The following is an 18,437-nucleotide window of genomic DNA, read 5'->3' as shown; positions in this document are numbered from 1 at the left end:
GAGAACACTATGGGAATCCCTTCCACAGTGAAAACAGATTACATTGCTCATGAACTGTCCAGGGGAGTTTGGGGTGGAACCACACAGTTCAGCAAGAGAGGCCCGGTTCATTAATTCTAAGAAAATCTAGGAAAAGCTTCCCAGCAGGCTCTGACTACTCTAGAAGAAGATGAGGGAACCTTAATTTTTAAAATTTGGAAAATAGAATTGACTGCCAATAAAAAGTCAGATTAAATAGTTTGAGTCTTCCACATTGGGTATATTATATCTGCATGTGTCAGATCTGATGCAGACTACACTTAGCTATGACTAAGTAGAATCTACCCTGTATTAGTATCATTTTATTTTAAAGCATTCTTTAAATTGCTTCTGCAATAATAAATGGTAAAGTATAACTTTCACATAGAATTAGCTTAAAGAGTCTTGAATTCCTTTCCACTGATACCTCAGTCATAAAACAGGTATAACTCTTTTAACGTCTAGGATATAACTTTGTTGGTTTTGGCCAAAGGCCATTGGAGAATTCCCCAGGCAAGAAAATTTACAGACAAAAATGTTGTAGACAGGACAAAGTTAGAAATATATTTAGAGTATGAGACTGTAATATTTAACTACTGTGAGTTTTTTAAACAGCCAGAATTAAAAATAAAAAATCTAAATGTTACATATGTGTCTGTGTTAACAATAAATGATTTACGTTTGCCAAAAATATTCTTAAAATTATAATGATTTTAAGGATCTTGTGGCAGTGCCAAAAATATAGAACAAACAAAAGTTATGGAAGGTGCTGTGGCTCAAGAAAAATACAAATACAAGTTCACTGTAGGTTGAATCTGACATCTGCTTTTGGTCATGGCCTTGTGCTTATTATGGAAGCAGATTATTATAAAGGCTGGTCTGAGATGAGGAAAGTAAAATTGAATTTAGCAAAAAACATGCATTGTCCTATACTAGTAAGCTTGTCAAGTGTGTTTGCATTAAAAAAAAAAAACAGATCCATAAATATACTTAAATATACTCAAAGTTGAAGCATTCTTTGTCACCCATAAGCCTGGACCTAACAATTCTTTGACCAAAAAAAAGGATCCCATTTTGATAGATGTTTTTAGGAAGAGCTTTTAGGATTGGAGTAGGTAGTTTAAATCTTTAATAAACATCACATGAACATAAGCTTATAACTGAAAGAAGTCCAGTTTCTGCATGGATAAGAACTGGGATATTAAGAAGCAAGTAGAACTTTATTTAGGGAATTGAATTATGGAGTTTTTAGATTTACATTCATAGCCTTTACTATGAAACATGTTTTAGAAGGGAATTAATCAGTGGCCATTTGGGGCCAAGTTTTTGTGTGTTTTATATAGTTGGAATTGCTGATACTTTTTATTCCTACTCTCTGAGTAATGTGCATACATGAAATCCTAGCTTTTCAAAAAAGAAGCATAAAGATAATTACTAGGCACTCTACAAAACTATCAACTAGAGCATTCAGTTAAGTATAGCTGTTAAGAGCATGAGCTTTCATATCAGACATACCTAGGTTTGAGCTCTGCCATTTAATTGCTGTGTGATCATAGACCAGTTACTTACCCTGTTAAGCCATATGGTAGAATGGTACGGTTATCACAAGAATTAAATGAGATAGCACATGCTAATCGACATACTCAGTGCTCATTTACTGTTAGTTATTATTATTAGAACATAAGTTTTAAAGTTCATCCATTTAGGAACAAAGATATATTCCATAAAGCAAGATGTACTGATAATATGCTGTCCTTCACATTTTAAATTAAATCTTTGTTATCAGAAGGGCTTGCACTGTAGCTTGTTTTTCTTATGGGAATTGATGGTTTTGAGTTGATCCATCCCCACTCTCACATCCAAAAGCATGTATTTTGAGACAGCTGGCAAGGGTTATGGGTGTACTGTGGGGCATGGAACAGATGTCATACTGCATTCCCTTCTCTTTCTCTTTATAATGAAAACAGGAAGTACAGACACTGGAAACTTTTCAAATTGATTTTTTTTCCATTGATTTCTTTGCTTCTCTGTTGCTCGATTTGACATATTTGTTATATTTTGGTTTTTTTATTTCACTTTATTGAGGTAAAATTGACATACAATAAGCTGCATATATCTAATGTATACAAATTGATGTTTTGATATACGTATCCCACATGAAACCATTACTACAATCAAGATAGTACACATGGGGCTTCCCTAGTGGCGCAGTGGTTGAGAGTCCGCCTGCCAATGCAGAGGACACGGGTTCGTGCCCCGGTCCGGGAAGATCCCACATGCCGTGGAGCGGCTGGGCCCATGAGCCACGGCCGCTGAGCCTGCGTGTCCGGAGCCTGTGCTCCGCAGCGGGAGAGGCCACAACAGTGAGAGGCCCGCGTACCCCCCAAAAAAAACACAAAAAAAGATAGTACACATATCCATCACCCCTCAAATTTTCCTTGTGCCCCTTTGCAACCCCTTTAGCTAACCTTCCCCTCACACACACCCCCACCCCAAAACCACTAATCCTCTAGAGATTAGTTTACATTTTCTGGAATTTTATATAAGTAGAATCATACAGAACGTAACCTTTTTTTTGGGGGGGGGCTGGTTCTTTGACTCAGCATAATTATCTTGAGATCCATGTTGATGTTGTATTGATAGTTCATTCCTTTTATTACCAAGTAGTGTCCATTGTATGTATGTACCACAGTTTGTTTTGTCTGTTCATCTGTTAGTGAACATTTACATTGTTTCCAGTCCTGGACTATTGCAAATAAAGCTGCTATGAACATTCATATATAAGGCTTTGTATGGACATGTGCTTTTATTTCTTTTGGATGAATACCTAGAAATGGAATGGAATATGTTTAACTTTTTAGGAAACTGCCAAACTGTTTTCCAAAGTAGTTTTACCATTTACATCCCACCAACATGTATAAGAGTTCCATTTGCTCCACATCTTTACCAACACTTGATATGGCCAGTCATTTTAATTTTAGCGTTCTAATAGGTATGTAATATCTCATTGCAGTTTTAGTTTGCATTTCCCTATTGACTAATGATGTTGAGCATCTTTCCATGTGATTATTTGCCATCTGTGTTGTTTTCCTCATAAAATATTTGTTCAGATCTTCTGTCCATTTTTTAAATTGAGCTGTTTTCTCATTACTGAGTTTTGAGCATTCCTTATATATCTGGATTCAAGTACTTTAATACACCTTGCAAATATTTTCTCCTGGTCTGTGGCTTGTCATTTCATACTCTTGATTGTATCTTTTTAAGAGCATAAATTTTTCATTTTGTTGAAGTCCAATTTGTCAATGTTTCTTTTATGGATTTTGCTTTTAGTATCACATAACTAAGATTTAGTGTCATATAAGAAATCTTTGCCTAAACCAAGGTCAGAAAGGTTTTCTCCTATATTTCTATAATTTTATAGTTTTAAGTTTTACACTTGGGTCTGTGATACAACTTCAGTTAATTTTGTTATATGGTACAATATATGGATCAAATAAAAATTTTTTTTGCATATGGATATTCAGTTGTTCTAGCCCCATTTGTTAAAAAGACTGTCCTTCCTCTGTAGATGGCCTTGACACATTTGTCACAATCCATTTTCTGTATATTTTTGGGGTTTATTTCTGGACACCCTGTGCTGTTTCATTGCTCTATTTGTCTACCTTGATGCCCATACTACATTGTCTTGATTACTGTGGCCTTTTATGAAAGTCTTAAAATTAGGTAGTGTTAATCCTCCAACTTGTGTTCTTTTTGAAAGTTGTTTTGGTTATTCATGGTTCTTGGCATTTCCATATAAATTTTAGAATCAGCTTATCAATTTTTCCAAAAATCCTATTCAAATTTTAATTGGAATTGCATTGATTCTATAGATCAGTTTGGAGAAAATTCCCATCTTAACAATATTGTATTTGCTGATCCATGAACATGGTTACTTCTCTCCATTTACTTAGATCTCTCAGCAGTGCTTTATAGTTCTGATTGTATAGGTCTTTAACATCTTTTGTCAGATTTATCACTATTTCATATTTTTATGATTATTATAAATGGCATTGTTTTAAATGTAAATTTCTGATTGTTTATTGCTGTTATACAGACATGAAATTGAATTTGTATATTGATCCTTTATCCTGCAACCTTCCTAATCTCACTTATTAGTTCTAATAGCTTTTTTATAAACTTCATTGAATTTTCTACAATCATGTTTGCAAATAAAGACAATTTTACTTATTTCTTTCTCATCTGATTTCCTTTCATTTCTTTTTCTTGCCTTATTGCATTGGCTAGAACCTCTAGTACAATGTCAAGTAGAAGTAACGTGGATATCTTTGTCTTATTCCTGATCTTAGGGAGGAAACACTCAGTCTTTCATCATTAAATATGCTGGCTGTAGGTTTTCATAGATGTTATCAGTTTGAGGAAATGTCCTTCTATTCCTAGTTTGCTGAGAGTTTTTATCAGGAATGAATATTAGATTTTGTCATGTGCTTTTCTGTATTTATTGAGAACTTAATTTTTTTTTTAAGATTAAAATCTCCAAGGTGTATTGTTTCATAGGTGTTATTACTATCTATACCTTCACCCCATTTATTAAGCCATTTCAGGTAACTTCAAGTTCATAAATTTACAGTGAGGTTATAGAGCCCAACCAGGATGGGACAGAATGTGTTCCAAGTTACGGGGGGACTGCAGGGCTCCCAGTGATATCTCCCATGGAGCACCTGTGCTCCACTGTTTCTTCCTGCACATCTGAATGTGACCTTTCGGATTCTCTGGCTGTGGCTGATTTAGTCTCCTGATTCTAATCCTGTGCTGCTTTGTTGCATAGAAGGTTGATCCAAGCTTCCAGGCCCCCTCTCTTCTTAGGCCTCAATTATGTACTGTGAGGTTCAGGATAGCTGGCCAATCTGAAGACTGGGAATGCTTGCTTAAAGGAGGAACTGCCATTCCAGCATAAACTGTCCTTAATGCTACAGCAGAAACTGTTTTCATTCTGGGAATGGTGAGTCCTAGAAGATCATGACCAAGAAGCAGATGTCCTAAGGGGCTTCCTCTGAGAGTTTATCCCCAAGAGGGAGCCATGTGGCCACCTGCTTTTTATCACATTTCTAATAGCTGCTCCATTTCCTCAAGCGCTGTTGTCAAATCATTTACTTTACTGTTACATAAGGTCTGTTGTTGCAGGAACTGGGCCCTTTCTTCTTTCATCTTCAGCTTTAGCTTTAAGACCTATTCTGGGTTGAGGCCCTTGCTCTCCAAAATTGCCAAACAGTTGTCCTGAAACTTCCCCAGCAGCTCCACCTTTTAGGTCAGGTCCTTTAGCTCTCCCTGAGTTTCAGTCAACTTTTGGTGCAACTGCTTGTTGATGGCCTCTAAGAGCTGGTTCTTATCCTTGAGCTCTTCCTCTGATTTCAGTTTACTCAATAGTTTGTAGCTCTTCCTGGTGCCAGTGTCTGTAGCTTTAACCTGCCCATTCTCTCGTCTTGGTTTGATGATTTTTGTAACATCGTTAATCTGAACCTCCTGAATGAGGTCTGGAAACATCAACTTCTTTGGACTTAACAGGAAAAAGGTTCTTAGAAGTGGCTCGAGTTTGTGCATTTGTGGGCAGGCCACTGCTGATAGCACAGAGGAGAGCTGCAGGGTGTACACTGTCTTAACCACTCTGGTCATCATAATGAGGTGGCACTGCTGGGGCCTACGCACCTGCTGCTTCTGCCCTCAGGCCTCATCCGAGAACTTAATTGGTTTGTATGTCCTTGCTGTTTTTCTGAAATATTGTCTGAAAAAGAACTTCGTCCCCTTTCTTATTGACCTTCTCTTAGATCAAGTACATTGATGTGGAGTAACTTTTTCAGCTTTGTTCTACAACTTTTTAGAAACTAGAATTCTCTAACTTTATAATTTTGTGGAGTAGAGTTTAGTAATTAAATTATTTTCCCAGTGGCAAAAGTTAATTGTAACTTAAAAATCATAAACATTTCCAAAAGAGAAACCCGAAAAAAAACCTCTGCTGCTTTAATGAACTGCTCTCCTTTAAAGCAACTTTTATCCTTTGACTTTAATAGTTTTGATAGTTTATTGGCTTCTTATGATAAATAATTTTTCCAGAGAAGGAAAACAACATGTACATTTTTTTCACCTTCTGACAGAATATTATTATCTCTTTCCTAGGAGTAACAAAAGCAGTTTATCTATTTGAAACAAGCTTAACTATTATCTTTTTAAGTTAAATCATTTAAATTGTGTTTTAGTATATCACATCAATAGTCAGGAAATAGACATCAAAATGTACTATTCCTTTATTATTTCCCAGAAAACATTATTTTTCTCAGTGTTAATTTGGACCACAGGAAGAAAATTTATTTTAAAGGAGGCTGTATTTATTACTGACATCCCCTATATCTGAATGCAGCTCCAGAGCCAGTTATTGAAGAATAGGTAGAAATACTGTTATTTCTGTTTTGTGCTTTTGAATAAAAAGAATTCAACATTGGTTTCTTTTATTGAATTTATTAATCTCAGGACACCTATTTATTGAGGAGAGTTGCTGCAGTCTATATGGTTTTATGTGAAAGTATATTTAGAAAAAAACATTTTCTGTAAGTTACTTCAGATTACCCACCAAACATCCCATGATAACATAGTTATATTGATCTAGCTCCAGTAAATTCTTTATAAAAATTAAACTCTTGGTTAATGGCTATATGAATTGGGTGGTACAGCCACATGGTGGACTATTATGTGGCTATTTAAAAATATGATGCAGGGCTTCCCTGGTGGTACAGTGGTTAAGAATCCGCCTGCCAATGCAGGGAACATGGATTCGAGCCCTAGTCTGGGAAGATCCCACATGCCACGAGCAGCTAAGCCCGTGCACTACAACTGCTGAGCCTGCGCTGAAGAGCCTAGGAGCCACAACTACTGAGCCCGTGTGCTGCAGCTGCTGAAGCCTGCATGCCTAGAGCCCGTGCTCTGCAACAAGAGAAGCCACAGCAATGAGAAGCCCATGCACCGCAACAAAGAGTAGCCCCTGCTCGCTGCAACCAGAGAAAAGCCAGCACACAGCAACGAAGACCCAATGCAGCCAAAAATAAATAAATAAATTTATTAAAATGTATATATATATATATATATATATATATATATATATATGAGGAACTTCTAATGACATGTAGTGTTCCTACAATGTAATGCTAAATTTATGAAGCAGATCATAACATTAAATATATCCTTTAAAATCGAATAGAATAAAATACCTAGGAAGTAAACCTACCTAAAGAGGCAGAAGACCTGTATTCTGAAAACTATAAGACACTGATAAAAGATATTGAAGACCACACAAACAGTTGGAAGGATATATTATGTTCTTGGATTGGAAGAATCTGCCTTGTTAAGATGACCACACTACCCAAGGCAATCTAAAGATTCAATACAATCACTATCAAATTACCAATGGCATTTTTCACAGAACTGGAACAAAATTTTTTAAAATTTTTATGGAAACACAAAAGACCCCAAATAGCCAAAACAATCTTGAGAAAGAAGAACAGGGCTGGAGGAATCACACTCCCTAACTTCAGACTATATGATAAAGCTACAGCAGTCAAAACAGTGTGGTACTGGCATAAAAACAGACACATAGATCAGTGGAATGGGATAGAAAGCCCAGAAATAAACCCATGCACTTATGGTCAGTTACTCTACAACAAAGGAGGCAAGAATATACAGTGGAGAAAAGACAGTCTCTTCAATAAATGGTGCTGGAAAAACTGGACAGCTACATGTAAAAGAATGAAATTAGAACATCCTCTATCACCGTACACAAAAATAAACTCAGAATGGATTAAAGACCTAAATGTAAGACCGATACTCTAAAACTATTAGAGGAAAACATAGGCAGAACACTCTTTGACATAAATTGCAGCAATATTTTTTTGGATAGGTCTCCTAGAGTAATGGAAACAAAGCAAAAATAAACAAGTGTGACCTAGTTTAACTTAAAACCTTTTACACAGCAAAGGAAACCATAAACAAAATGAAAAGGCAGTCTATGGAATGGGAGAAAATATTTGCAAACAATGCAACAAGGGCTTAATATCCAAAATATACAAACAGCTTATACAGCTCAATATGAAAAAAAAAAACAACCCAATCAAAAACTTGGCAGAAGACCTAAATAGACATTTCTCCAAAGAAGACATACAGATGACCAATAGCCATGTGAAAAGATGCTCAACATCGCTAATTATTAGAGAAATGCAAATCAAAACTACAATGAAGTACCACCCCACACTGGTCAGAATGGCCATCGTGAAGAAGTCTACAAATTATAAATGCTGGAAAAGGTGTGGATAAAAGGGAACCCCCCTACACTGTTGGTAGGAATGTAAATTGGTGCAGCCACTGTGGAGAACCATATAGAGGTTTCTCAAAAGAACTAAAAATTGAGTTACCATATGATCCAGTAATCCCAGTTCTGGGCATATATCCAGACAAAATTATAATTCAAAATGGTACATGAGGGATTTTCATTGTGGCGCAATGCAGGGGACATGGGTTCGATCCCTGGTCCAGGAAGATCCCACATGCTGTGGAGCAACTAAGCCCGTGCGCCATGACTACTGAGCCCACGCTACTGAGCCCACGTGCCACAACTACTGAAGCCCATGCACCTAGAGCCCTTGCTCCACAACAAGAGAAGCCACTGCAATGTGAAGCCTACACGCTGCAACGAAAAGTAGCCCCCACTCGCCACAACTAGAGAAAGCCCGTGCAAAGCAACAAAGACCCAACGAAGCCAAAAAAACAAGGTACATGCACCCCTATGTTCACAGCAGCACTATTCACAATAGCCAAGACATGGAAACAACCCAAATGTCCATCAGCAGATGAATGGATAAAGAAGATGTGAGATATATATGTGTGTGTGTGTGTGTGTGTGTGTGTGTATATATATATATATATATATCTCCACTAGATGTATACTCAGCCATGAAAAAGAACGAAATAATGCCATTTGCAGCAACCTGGATGGACCTAGAGATTGTCATACTAAGTGAAGTAAGTCAGACAGAGAAATACAGATATATGATATCACTTATATGTGGAATCTAAAAAATGATACAGATGAACTTATTTACAAAACAGAAATCGACTTGCAGACATAAGAAACAAATTTATGGTTAGCAAAGGGGAAAGAAAAAGGGAGGAAAAAATTGAGAATTTAGGATTAACATATACACACTATTATATATAAAATAGAAAAAACAAGGACCTACTGTATAGCACAGGGAACTATATCTTGTAATAACCTATAATGGAAAAGAATCTGAAAAAGTTTATATATATACTGAATGACTTTGCTGTACCTGAAACATTGTAAATCAACTATACTTCAATAATCAATCAATTATTGTCAGAACAAGTTTTTTTAAAATAAAATAAATATATACTTTAATCTCAGTTATAAAGAATAACATATATTTATTATATATATATAATTATGTAACATTTGTGTGTGTGCATATATATGTGTGTGTGTGTGTGTGTGTGTATATATATATATATATATGACTCAAGCAAATAGATTGACATTTGTAGTTTGAATGTGGTTGTCCCTGGGTGTGGAATCATATTATATTTTAATTTTTTTCATTAAAACTTCTGTATTATATATAAATAATTTAAAATCAGAAACATTTGTTTTTAAATAGCAGTAATCTTATACAACAACTTCTTGCTCAATATCTGTTTAGTAAAACTCACTCTAAGAAGGTAACTTAACCATATATTATTTACTTCGTTAGGAAAAGATATTAGAGCTATATAGAACCATAGTTGAATTCTTCCTTTCTTGTTGTTCCTGATATTGTTAATATTATTCTTTTCCAACCCAGTCTAAATGACTGAATTGCCTCTGTCTGAAAAACCTAAGTTACCAAGATATCCAATAAAAAGATCACAGAGTTTAGGGGGACAAAAAAGAAGGCTGCAATAAAGATATCATACCAGAGTCTAAAGAGCTGTCTTTCAAACTTTTTTTTTTTAACTTCTTTATTGGAGTCTTTCAAACATTTTTTTTAACATCTTTATTGGAGTATAATTGCTTTACAATGGTATGTTAGTTTCTGCTTTATAACAAAGTGAATCAGCTATACATATACCCCCATATCTCCTCTCTCTTGCCTCTCCCTCCCACCCTCCATATCCCACCCGTCTAGGTGGTCACAGAGCACCGAGCTGATCTCCCTGTGCTATGCGGCTGCTTCCCAGTAGCTGTCTTACACTTGGTAGTATATATAAGTCCATGGCAATTTCTCACTTCGTCCCAGCTTACCCTTCCCCCTCCCCGTGTCCTCAAGTCCATTGTCTATGTCTGCATCTTTATTCCTGTCCTGCCCCTAGGTTCTTCAGAACCTTTTTTTTTTAATGTTCCATATATATGTTGTAGCATATGGTATTTGTTTTTCTCTTTCTGACTTACTTCACTCTGTATGACAGTCCCTAGTTCCATCCACCTCACTACAAATAACTCAATTTCGTTTCTTTTTATGGCTGAGTAATATTCCATTGTATATATGTGCCACATCTTCTCTATCCATTCATCTTTCAGTGGACACTTAGGTTGCTTCCATGTCCTGGCTATTGTAAATAGAGCTGCAGTGAACATTGTGGTACATGACTCTTTTTGAATTATGGTTTTCTCAGGGTATATGCCCAGTAGTGGGATGGTTGGGTCATATGGTAGTTCTATGTTTAGTTTTCTAAGGAACCACCATACTGTTCTCCATAGTGGCTGTATCAGTTTACATTCCCACCAACAGTGCAAGAGGGTTCCCTTTTCTCCACACCCTCTCCAGCATTTATTGTTTGTAGATTTTTGGGTGATGGCCATTCTGACTGCTGTGAGGTGATACCTCATTGTAGTTTTGATTTGCATTTCTTTAATGATTAGTGATGTTGAGCATCCTTTCATGTGTTTGTTGGCAATCTGTATATCTTTGGAGAAATGTCTATTTAGGTCTTCTGCCCATTTTTGGATTGGGTTGTTTGTTTTTTTTTTTTTTTCAATATTGACCTGCATGAGCTGCTTGTAAATTTTGGAGATTAATCCTTTGTCAGTTGCTTCATTTGCAAATATTTTCTCCCATTCTGAGGGTTGTCTTTTCATCTTGGCTATGGTTTCCTTTGCCGTGCAAAAACTTTGAAGTTTCATTAGGTCCCATTTGTTTATTTTTGTTTTTATTTCCATTTCTCTAGGAGGTGGGTCAAAAAGGATCTTGCTGTGATTTATGTCATAGAGTGTTCTGCTTTTATTTTCCTCTAAGAGTTTTATAGTGTCTGGCCTTGCACTTAGGTCTTTAATTCATTTTGAGCTTATTTTTGTGTGTGGTATTAGGGAGTGTTCTAATTTCATTCTTTTACATGTAGCTGTCCAGTTTTCCCAGCACCACTTATTGAAGAGGCTATCTTTTCTCCATTATATATTCTTGCCTCCTTTATCAAATATAAGGTGACCATATGTGTGTGGGTTTATCTCTGGGCTTTCTATCCTGTTCCATTGATCTATATTTCTGTTTTTATGCCAGTACCATACTGTCTTGATTACTGTAGCTTTGTAATATAATCTGAAGTCAGGGAGTCAGATTCCTCCAGCTCCGTTTTTCTTTCTGAAGATTGCTGTGGCTATTTGGGGTCTTTTGTGTTTCCATACAAATTGTGAAATTTTTTGTTCTAGTTCTATGAAAAATGCCTAGGGGTTGCATTGAATCTGTAGATTGCTTTGGGTAGTATAGTCATTTTCACAATGTTGATTCTTCCAATCCAAGAACATGGTACATGTCTCCATCTGTTTGTATCATCTTTAATTTCTTTCATCAGTGTCTTATAGTTTTCTGCACACAGGTCTTTTGTCTCCTTAGGTAGGTTTATTCCTACGTATTTTATTCTTTTTGTTGCAGTAGTAAATGGGAGTGTTTCCTTAATTTCTCTTTCAGATTTTTCATCATTAGTGTATAGGAATGCAAGAGATTTCTGTGCATTAATTTTGTATCGATTAGCTCTAGTACTCTTCTGTTAGCATCTTTAGGATTCTCTTTGTATAGTATCATGTGATCTGCAAACAGTGACAGCTTTACTTCTGTTCCGATTTGGATCACTTTTATTTCTTTTTCTTTGATAGCTGTGGCTAAAACTTCCAAAACTACGTTGAATAACAGTGGTGCGAGTTTACACCCTTGTCTTATTCCTGAATTTAGAGGAAATGGTTTCAGTTTTCCACCATTGAGAACAATGCTGGCTGTGGGTTTGTCATATATGGTCTTTATTATGTTGAGGTAACTTCCCTCTATGCCTATTTACTGGAGGGTTTTTATCATAAATGGGTGTTGAATTTTCTCAAAAGGTTTTTCTTCGTCTATTGAGATGATCATATGGTTTTTCTCCTACAGTTTGTTAATATGCTTTATCACATTGATTGATTAGCATATATTAAAGAATCCTTGCATTCCTGGGGTAAACCGCACTTCATCATGGTGTATGGTTGTTTTAATGTGCAACTGGATTCTGTTTGCTAGTATTTTGTTGAGGATTTTTGCATCTGTGTTCATCAGTGATATTGACCTGTAGTTTTCTTTCTTTGTGACATCTTTGTCTGGTTTTGGTATCGGGGTGATGGTGGCCTCGTAGAATGAGATTGGGAGTGTTCCTCCCTCTGCTATATTTTGGAAGAGTTTGAAAAGGATGGGTGTTAGCTCTTCTCTAAATCTTTGATAGAATTCACCTGTGACGGCATCTGGTCCTGGGCTTTTGTTTGTTGGAAGATTTTTAATCACAGTCTCAATTTCAGTGCTTGTGATTGGTCTGTTTATATTTTCTATTTTTTTCCTGGTTCAGTCTTTGAAGGTTGTGCTTTTCTTAGAATTTGTCCATTTCTTCCAGGTTGTCCATTTTATTGGCATATAGCTGCTTATAGTAATCTCCCATGATTTTTGTATTTCTGCAGTGTCAGTTTTTACTTCTTTTTCATTTCTACTTCTGTTGATTTGAGTCCTCTCCCTTTTTTTCTTGGTGAGTCTGGCTAATGGTTTATCAATGTTGTTTATCTTCTCAAAGAACCAGCTTTTAGTTTAATTGATCTTTGCTGTCGTTTCCTTCATTTCTTTTTCATTTATTTCTGATCTGATCTTTATGATTTCTTTCCTTCTGCTAACTTTGGGATTTTTTTGTTCTTCTTTCTCTAATTGCTTTAGGTGTAAGGTTAGGTTGTTGATTTGAGATGTTTCTTGTTTCTTGAGGTAGGATTGTATTGCTATAAACTTCTGTCTTAGAACTGCTTTTGCTGTATCCTATAGGTTTTGGGTAGTCGTGTTTTCATTGTCATTTGTTTCTAGGTATTTTTTGATTTCCTCTTTGATTTCTTCAGTGATCTCTTGGTTATTAAGTAGTGTATTGTTTAGCATCCATGTGTTTGTATTTTTTACAGTTTTTTTCCTGTAATTGATATCTAGTCTCATAGCGTTGTGGTCAGAAAAATACTTGATACGATTTCAATTTCCTTAAATTTACCAAGGCTTGATTTGTGACCCAAGATATGATCTATCCTGTAGAATGTTCCGTGATCACTTGAAAAGAAAGTGTATTCTGTTGGTTTTGGATGGAATGTCCTATAAATATCAATTAAGTCCATCTTGTTTAATGTATCATTTAAAGCTTGTGTTTCCTTATTTATTTTCATTTTGGATGATCTGTCCATTGGTGAAAGTGGGGTGTTAAAGTCCCCTTCTATGTCAATTTCCCCTTTTATGACTGTTAGCATTTGCCTTATGTATTCAGATGCTCCTATGTTGGGTGCATAAATATTTACAATTGTTATATCTTCTCCTTGGATTGATCCCTTGATCATTATGTAGTGTCCTTCTTTGTCTCTTGTAATAGTCTTTATTTTAAAGTCTGTTTTGTCTGATATGAGAATTGCTATTCCAGCTTTCTTTTGATTTCCATTTGCGTGGAATATCTTTTTCCATCCCCTCACTTTCAGTCTGTATGTGCCCCTAGGTCTGAAATGGGTCTCTTGTAGGCAGCATATATATGGGTCTTGTTTTTGTATCCATTCAGCCAGTCTGTGTCTTTTGGTGGGAGCATTTAATCCATTTACATTTAAGGTAGTTATCGATATGTATGTTCCTATTCCCATTTTCTTAATTGTTTTGGGTTGTTATTGTAGGTCTTTTCCTTCTCTTCTGTTTCCTGCCTAGAGACGTTCCTTTAGCATTTGTTGTAAAGCTGGTTTGGTGGTGCTGAATTCTCTTAGCTTTTGCTTGTCTGTAAAGGTTTTAATTTCTCTATCAAATCTAAATGAGATCCTTGTGGGTAGAGTAGTCTTGGTTATAGGTTTTTCCCTTTCATCCCTTTAAATATGTCCTGCCACTCCCTTCTGGCTTGCAGAGTTTCTGCTGAAAGATCAGCTGTTAATCTTATGGAGATTCCCTTGTATGTTATTTGTTGCTTTTCCCTTGCTGCTTTTAATATTTTTTCTTTGTATGTAATTTTTGGTAGTTTGATTGATATGTGTTTTGGCATGTTTCTGCTTGGATTTATCCTGTATGGGACTCTGCACTTCCTGGACTTGATTGACTATTTCCTTTCCCATATTAGGGAAGTTTTCAACTATAATCTCTTCAAATATTTTCTCAGTCCCTTTCTTTTTCTCTTCTTCTTCTAGGACCCCTATAATTTGAATGCTGGTGCGTTTAATGTTGTTCCAGAGGTCTCTGAGACTGTCCTCAATTCTTTTTTCTTTATTGTGCTCTGCAGTAGTTATTTCAACTATTTTATCTTCCTGGTCACTTACTCATTCTTCTGCCTCAGTTATTCTGCTATTGATTCCTTCTAGAGAATTTTAAATTTCATTAATTGGGTTGTTCATCATGGATGGTTTGCTCTTTGGTTCTTCTAGGTCCTTGTTAAATGTTTCACATATTTTCTCCATTCTATTTCCTGGATTTTGGATCATCTTTACTATCATTACTCTGAATTCTTTTTCAGGTAGACTGCCTCTTTCCTTTTCATTTGTTTAGTCTGGTGGGTTTTTACCTTGCTCCTTCAACTGCTGTGTGTTTCTCTGTCTTCTCATTTTGCTTAACTTACTGTGTTTGGGGTCTCCTTTTTGCAGGCTGCAGGTTCGTAGTTCCCATTGTTTTTGGTGTCTGCCCCCAGTGGGTAAGGTTGGTTCAGTGTGTTGTCTAGGCTTCCTGGTGGAGGGGACTAGTGCCTGTGTTCTGGTGGATGAGGCTGGATCTTGCCTTTCTGATGGGCAGGACCACATCTGGTGGTGTGTTTTGGGGTGTCTGTGACCTTATTATGATTTTAGGCAGCCTCTCTGCTAATGGGTGTTGTTGTGTTCCTGTCTTGCTAGTTGTTTGGCATGGGGTGTCCAGCACTGGAACTTGCTTGTTGTTGAGTGGAGATGGGTCTTAGCGTTGAGATGGAGATTTCTGGGAGAGCTTTTGCCGTTTGATATTACGTGGAGCTAGGAGGTCTCTGGTGGATCAATGTCCTGAACTCAGCTCTCCCACCTCAGAGGCACAGGCCTGACACCTGGCCGGAGCACCAAGACTCTGTCATCCACACGGTAATTATTCTTTCCAGTGGTGGACCAACAGTGGGTCAGGGAGAGTGGTTTGTCCAAGCTAAAATCCAGCTGGAGGAGGTCATGGAGAGGACATAATGGCTGGTTGAACGGAGAGGCAGACCCAGGCAGTTCCGCGACTCGACTGTCGGGTTAGCAGGGGCGCCTTCCCCACATCCTCCAAACATTTTATTAAGTACATTTCACCATTTTGCCACAATCCAGGACACACAAACACACCCACATACATATATTAACTAAAACAAAAATTTCACTAAAATGTACACTGTATGTTTTTTTATACTCTGTATAATATTTACACTATACCATGCTATACTACACTGTTTTCTTTTGTACTTTATTTTTCTTTAAATGCTGACTGTGACCCCGATTAACCTAGTTTCATGATCCATATCTAGAAATTTTTGCTATAGATGTACTTAGACCTATACAATAAAGTGTAAGTGTAAGGATATTTATTGCAGCATTGTCATAGCAGCAAAATGCTGAAAACAGCTTACGTATTAGGATTCTGGTCAGTAAATTATGGTATATTGTACAGTAGAATACTATGCAAACCTTAAAGAGAAGATCTTTATGAGAGCTAGATCTTATAACATTCTCCAACGTATAGGAAGTTAAAGAATAAGGCACAGAACAGTGTGCACAGTAAAAGAAAAAAGAAACAGTGTTAAGTTGTAACTGGTGAAGCCAGAAATACATCTCACAAAGCCTCTTCCTTCCTTCCCCTTGACTTGGTTCCCTTGAGAATGGTAGGAGCCCCCAAAATGGTCTGCCCTGGGAAGGGAATGAAATTAGTGAAAGGAAAGTACCAGGTTTGGTGGTAGGGTACTCTGGCACAAAAGAGCCAAAAGAAGCAGGAAAGGCTGGTCATATGTATGGGATGTTTATAAATTGCGTATCTGTAAAAAAAGAAGACTACATTCTTAAGTAATTAAGTATCTTTGTTGCATTCAGAAAAACATTGGGCCTCATACAACAGTGAACTCAGTAATTGTCTGATCAGCTATTTGCTATTCTCTAAGATAATAGTAAATGAAAAAATAAGACATAGCTTTTTATCACATGTCATCATTTACATTACAAATTGTGGCATTTAGGGGGTTTAAGAGTAAAGGTGCCAGAAAAATAAGCACATTTATCATTTAACTGGCATCTTCCTGTGGGCTGTTTTTCTTATGTCTTTGAGGAAAGAAAGGGGGAATTCAGATTGTAAAAATGCTACCTATTTAGAAAATATACAGTTCTCTGGCAGTTGGGGAAAGCTTCAGAAAAGAGTACAGCAGTGGGGAATTTCATTGCATTTTTCAGCCTGAAACTAAAACAAATAAAAAAGGGAAACAGCTTATTCCTGTTATTTTGACTTCCTCTTATTGTGTCTTCCTTCCATGTGTTAGCCTTGTGATTTGGGATTAATCAGAGGTTATTTCTAGTTGCCCCCATAAAGAGAAAAGAAACAAAGACAAAGAGCTGCTTCTAAAGTTAAAGCCTGTGGTCCATCGTTTAGTATTTCAGTTCAGCTAGTTGTCAGATTAACTTGAAAGAATAGGAGGAAACCATCTTGTATGTTCACTGAAAATCTTTATGGAAGAGGAGCATTTATAGAATCAAACTGAGAATTTTATCATATAGGAAATTATTTCCTTAGAACAGCGCAGCAGTAAATCTATTCCACCAAACTATTCTTGTATCTGCACAAGGATGCTCATTGCAGTATTGTATAATGCAGTATTTGAAAACTACGAACAGCCTAAAATATCCATCAGTAAAGTATAGGTGTGTAACTGGTACATCCTTAATATGGAATATTATGTAATTGCTTCTTTTTAAAGGAGGAAAATAAGCTATGTACTTACTGACTTAGAAAATTCTCTAAGACACAATAAGTGAAAACAAGTTGCAAAACAGTTTTAAAATAATACCTCTGTAATTACACACACACACACACACCCCTACACACACATCTGTGCTTGGAAAAGGTCTGGAAGGATGCCCATCATACTAAGAAGCTTTGGAAAAGAAAGAGAGATTGGGTTATGTTTAGGAAGGACTTCAGCTTTATCTATGGAATTAAAATTTTATGAGAAAATAGTCATTCACTAATGATGAAATTAAAATAAAAATTATATTTGTAAGAAATATAGTGTGAGCAATGGGATGGCAAGGAGTTAAGAACAACATTTACTTTTTACCCATCTTCTAGATAGTTTATACTTCTCACAGAAGTCTGTGTTAATTCGAATATATAGTTAAGGGAGTAGAGACAAGTATAGCATGCCTAGGGAAAGCACGAGCTTGCTACCTCTATATCCCTGATTTTCTCCCCAAAAAAGCAGACTAAATTTCTGCCTAATTTTCAAATTCTGCCTTTGTGCAGGATACCTAAAAGTTATTCTTCCAGAGTAGATTCTTTCACAGGTCATGGACTCAAATTAAGTAAAGCTGACAACATATGTATGAGAAGCCACATGATTAAAATTTTAGGAAATTCTAATATCATAGCAAGAGACCTACAGCCCTTCAAAGTACTTTTCTTGTCTTCAGTTTCATGTATGTAGTTCATAATACTTCATCATTTAACAACAAGGGGCTTCCCTGGTGGCTCAGTGGTTAAGAATCCGACTGCCCATGTGGGGGACTGGGGTTCGAGCCCTGGTCCGGGAAGATCCCACATGCTGCGGAGCAACTAAGTCCATGCGCCACAACTACTGAGCCTACGCTCTAGAGCTTACGAGCCAAAACTGCTGAGCCCACGCGCCACGACTAC

At 36.6% G+C, this 18,437-nt stretch overlaps 1 protein-coding gene and 1 pseudogene across 2 annotated transcripts in view; one reads left to right on the top strand and one right to left on the bottom strand.

Moving 5' to 3' along the window:
• CTTNBP2NL (CTTNBP2 N-terminal like) overlaps positions 1 to 18,437 on the top strand; it is a gene marked incomplete at its 3' end in the record, with an annotated part of 63,614 nt that overhangs the window by 18,356 nt on the left and 26,821 nt on the right. The window lies entirely within an intron of this gene.
• On the bottom strand, positions 5,119 to 5,691 carry LOC309972666 (small kinetochore-associated protein-like; annotated as a pseudogene). The gene has a single exon. The product of its transcript is annotated as a small kinetochore-associated protein-like (transcript).

Source organism: Leucopleurus acutus, assembly GCF_964270905.1.
Source record: "Leucopleurus acutus genome assembly, chromosome: 2".
Taxonomy (NCBI): Eukaryota; Metazoa; Chordata; class Mammalia; order Artiodactyla; family Delphinidae; genus Leucopleurus; species Leucopleurus acutus.
The sequence above is the reverse complement of the archived record's forward strand: the minus strand, read 5'-3'. Positions and strand labels throughout refer to the sequence as shown.